Here is a 5,548-nt window from a genome sequence, read left to right as displayed (position 1 = left end):
TCTCTATAATTTATAGAAAACTCCAACACCTCAATAACAAAAAGACAAATAATCCAATTAATAAATGGGCAGAAGACATGAATAGACACTTCACCAAGGAGGATATTTGGGCACTCAACAAACATATGAAGAAATGCTCACGATCATTAGCCATTAAAGAGATGCAAATCAAAACAGCAATAAGATATCATCTTGCCCCAGCACTAATATCAAAGTTCAACCAGACAGAGAATAACAAATGCTGGTGAGGATATGGTGAGATTGGGACTCTCATACACTGCTGGTGGGACTGTCAAATGATACAATCACTGTGGAAAGCAGTATGGTGATTCCTTCAAAAGTTGGAATTAGGAATACTGATTGACCCAGCCATTCCATTACTAGGTACATATCCTAAAGACGTGAGATCCATGACAAGAACAGACACATGCACACCCATGTTTATCACAGCACTATTTACAATAGCCAAAAGATGGAAACAACCTAGGTGTCCATAAACTGAGGAATGGAAAACCAAACTATGATACATACACACAATGGAATACTATGCAATCCTACAGAATAACATAGACTCTGCAAAACACCCCATAACATGGATGAACTTGGAGGACATTATACTGAGTGAAATTAGTCAATCACAGAAGGACAAATATTGTATTAATCCGTTATTGTAAAAGTCAAGGAAAGTTTTATTAATGGATGGAAATTTTCTTTGTTGGTTACCAGGGGTGGGAACACCGTTAGATAGATAGAGATAAGTATTGATTTGGGTGAAGAGAAGGGCAATGTACCAAATATGAGTGATCGACATGGTGGCATTGAGGAAGAGGAAGACAGAGAGAGGTACATGGGAGGTACAGACAACAAAGATGAACCCTTTTTGCACATACAGTACTGCATTTTCAGTGAAGGCAAACATGGGTATATGGGTGGATAGATGGGTGGATGGGCTGAAATATTAGGTATGTCTATGAAGCGGTGAGTGTACCCAAGACGATGTATAGGGTTGGCAGATAATGGTCCTATAAGTGTATTTGTATGATCTGTAAGAATTCCCAGGTGTATGGTAGAGCTGACAAGGGACAAGATTGTAGTCACTTCTTAGTCACAGCCAGCTACTCAGAGGGACCAAGTAGTTGAACGAGTGGACTTAGGCCATAGTCGCAGGGGACATCAAACTCAATTGGCATAGCATAACACACAAAACATTGTGCCACTTCCTACTTTAGTGAGTAGCAACTGGGATCTTAAAAGCTTACAAGCAGCCATCTAGATGCAATGATGGGTCTCTCCTTGTCCAGAGCAAAGAAGAATGAAGAAAACCAAAGATTCATGGAAACAATTAGTCTTAGAGACTGATATACCATGTGATCCTCAGCCTACATGACTATGAGACCACAAGAACTAGATGGTGCCCAGCTACCATTTTTAACTACTCAGAGGGGGATCTATGTAAGAGATCCTGGATAGAGAGGGAGAACAACGTGGACCAAAACTCAAAATCATTTGGGGGAAAAAAAAATGGGACCAGATTTGCTGGTTGGTAGAACCTGGTGGAACCCTTAGACTATGGCCCCTAGCTGTACTTCAGGTCTGGAATTGAACCCACACCTGTAGCTTCCAGCCAAACAAAAGACAGGCATATGAACTGAACATTTACCTGAGATTGATACACTCCTTGGAGAGAACAATCATGGGAGAAAGAAGGGCTGTTAATACACAGGGAGACAGCTCATGGGACAGGAGTGCATGGAGGGATGGACACAGGGAAGAGGTAACTATTGGGAGGAAGTAGGAGGGGAGCTGTTGCATTGTGGTAAATTGTAGTCAATGTCCTGAGACAAAGTGTATGTGAACTGCAATTTGCAAAGTGAATTTGCTCTATAAATTTTCACCCAAATCACACACACACACACAAAAGATACCATCCAAAAAAAAAAAAAGACTTACATGTGGAACAATCAAGCCAGGGCAATGCACCCTCCTACTCTATGGAGAAACATCCCTTGAAGCAATCGGCCATGGGGCATCAGAAAGGCAACAGTCACAAGGAGGAAATGCTTGACACACAGGAGTGTACCACTAAGAAGGGGGGAGGGTTGAGATGGAGTTTACTGGAAAGGGAGAGGAGGAGAGTGGATTAGGGTTGGGGGTGGTAGGTAATTGGAGGAGTGAAACCAAATGTACATGAAAAGTTGAATGTAAAACAAATTCTGCTCTGTAAACTTTCACCTAAACCATAATTTAAAAAAAAAAATGAGAGAGAAAAAAAAAAATGATTTACAGCCTTGGAAATCCTGTGGGGCAGTTCTCCTCTGCCCCATAGGGTCACCATGAGTCAAAATCAACTTGATGCCAGTTGGTTTGGTTTGGTTTTGGACTATGTCTTTGCATCCAGTCTTTCCCCCACTTCAAATAAACCTTTGTAAAATATAGCTAGAATGAACTTTTATATAAGTTCAAATCCAAGTCACTTTCTCACTTTAAAGCCCTCTATTGCATCCCCTTGGTAAATAAGAGAAAATCAAGTTTCTTAGCAGAGAACATCCATTTCATCTCTTGCCACTTTCTTTTATGAGGCTAATTCTCCAGCAACAATTAATTACTTTTCATCTATTGTGTCAGGCTCTTTCATTGCTCTGGATCCTTAATCAATTGTTTTGTAAATTTAATTTATCTCCACAGCTCAAATGTCCCCTCTTTTAAACTTTCTCTGACTTGTACCTATGGGTGTACAAGTACGTACAGACCTTCCTTTCTCTGTCCGTGGAAAAATTACTTCCTCTCTTTAGTGTTCCCCTGCCTCCACTGTTCAGATTTTGATTAAGGCACTTAACATATTGCTCTGTATGTAGTATAGTGAGAAGACTGAGTCTGGATTGGCAGACCCAAAATCCTGAGTTAAAATCCTAGCTCATCTCTTGTAATTGGTGTGACCTTGGACTGATTGTATTCTTGACTCCCTCAGCTTCCTTTGGAGGGTGCATGTGAGGATTAAATGAGAGAATGTATATAAAAAGTACATGGCATGTACCACAGTATTTAGAAACATGATTAGTATTGTGTTTATCTGCCATGTTCTCTAATTAGTGTTGACCCTTCAAGAGACAAGGTCTATCTCACATTCTCACATAGCTTTGTGGGTGTATATATATATTTTTTTTTTTTTGGCATCTGATCTAGGAGACTGTCTGGAATATTAAATGAATGACTTCTGGAAAAATGGCTTAGGAAAGGCTTGATCCTTATCATATATCATATTGAAATTGCACAGTAGTATAAAGGACAGACTTGAAAAAAGTGAAATGTCAAGTGCATAAGACACAGAAACAAAAAGTTATTATCTCCATTCTAAAACGAGAATGTTTCATAATCCTCCTTTTGGGAAAGTGAAAGCTGCTTCAAAGGTTAACTCATATGTTGCTATGTCACTCCAGTAGGTAAACAATATTTCCTCCAGATGACAGGAATAAAAATCACAATGGCTAGCCACTGGTAGTGTGGCCTTCCTGTCTAACTTCCTTCCTTTCTTCCCTTCCAACAATTGTTTGTTGAGCATCTGTTAAGTGTTGACAACCATGCTAGGTACAAGCAAACCAAAGACAGACAAAGAAAAATGTCATTTCTTCCTTCATGAAGTTCAAAGTGCAGTTAAGGAAGACTGCTAGAGTTGTAAACAAGTAGTCAGTGTGGTGAGGCCGTGCACAGGGGATGTGCAAGATGCTATAGCAACATGTAGTTGGGGCACCTGAGCTGTCTGAAAGGAGTCAAGAGAGGGGAGAGTATAGTGTAGAAGTTCAAAGACAGAATTCCTGAAGGGCTTTGGATTCTCTATTAAGGCTTTCCCATACCAGTCAATTCCAACTCATGGTGAACCCCTGAGTGTCAGAGAGAACTGAGCTGTGCAGGGTTTTCAGCTGCTAATTTTTCAGAAGTAGATTGCCAGGCCTTTCTTCTAAGTTAGCAGTAGAGTGCTTACCTGTTTGTGCTACCCCATTAAGGACCCCCAGGGACTCCCATTAAGGATTTAGATTTTATTTAAAGGCAACTTCTGGGTTTATGCACCCGAGTGACAGCATCAGACTTCTATTTTGCAAAGCCCACTCTAACTTCTATGTGGGACATTGGATTAAAAAGGCCAAACTGAAGTGAGAAAGATGATCTCAGAGGACACTCATAATCGGGACAATCAAGTCTTCTGTCTCTGAGTCTGGATCTCCATTTACTAATTCTCTTTGTCTTTCAAGCCATGGGTATTATGGTTATAAAATGGGAGCTCTGGTGGTGTAGTGCCTAAGACACTTAACTGCTAACCAGAAGGCTGGCAGTTCAAACCCACCAGCCACTCCTCGGAAGGAAGGTTGGACAATCTACTTCCATAGTGATACTGCCTTGGAAATCCAAGGAGGAGTCGCTAGGAGTCAGATCCGACTTGACACCAATGAGTTTGAGTTGAGTTGCGAATAATAATAATAATGACAAGTTACCATAGGCAGTCTGATAATAAGGACTAGTGCCTAAGTCTGGCGGTTCAAACCCACCAGCTACTCCTCAGAAGGAAGGTTGGGCAATCTACTTCCGTAATGATACTGCCTCGGAAACCCAAGGAGGGGTCGCTATGAGTTGGGTCCGACTCGACGGCACATAACAACAACAATACTTCCACTAGAAAAAAATAACACCTTAAAGCTGGAGGAAGCTATATAGAAATCATCTTGTCCACCATCTCCAGATGGAGATGTTTTAGTTCACAGAGGTAGGTATCTTACTCACTGAGTACAGTCCATGTTTTTTTGGTTATGCCATGTCTAGGGGGGGGGCAATATAAAAGAAATAGAGGTCATGTTCCTTACTTCTAAAGAGTTTTCAATCTAGTTGAAGATAACAAACAGCTCTATTAAGTTTGACTCAAAGCCTAAGATAAGGAATGAATATTGTGCTAATGTGTTTCTACCATTTTATGTAAGCATTCTTCATGCTCTTGCTGATGGGAAATCTTTATGGCCCCTTCAGCTCTTAAAAACAAAAACTATTATGTCCATGACTAAAATTTTGGTTGGCCATGAAGCTCACTGTCATTAATGGCCAAAGGAATTTCTAAAGTTAACTCCTTAGCTATATCTATAGTCAGCAGAAGTAGGGATAGTGGAGGAATACCTTAAAGTCCCTGGATGGTACAAATGGTCTATGTCCTGGTTGTTAACTGAAAGATTGGAAATTCAAGTCTACCCAGAGGCAACTCAGAAGAAAGACCTGGTGATCCACTTGCTGGAAGTCATCCATTGAAAATCCTCTAGAGCACCATTCTACTCTGACACACATGGTGTCACCATAAGTTGACTTGATGGTAACTGGTTAGAAATTCATCCTTCTTCATCTTCCTTTGGCCTTTCCCTGCATGGGGACTGAATCCCATTCTGATTTAGTTCCTTTGAGCCACATATACTTCTTTGTCACCAGTGCATACTGGTGAATATGAAATGTCTGAAAAGGTACACCACGTGGTCAGAGTCTATGGACTTTTTCTTTTCTGGTGCAATGTAAGGTA

This window comes from Orycteropus afer, unplaced genomic scaffold (genome assembly GCF_000298275.1).
Source record: "Orycteropus afer afer isolate SDZICR_OR568_19922 unplaced genomic scaffold, OryAfe1.0 scaffold00173, whole genome shotgun sequence".
In the NCBI taxonomy this organism is placed as follows: Eukaryota; Metazoa; Chordata; class Mammalia; order Tubulidentata; family Orycteropodidae; genus Orycteropus; species Orycteropus afer.
This window is presented reverse-complemented; position numbering follows the sequence as displayed.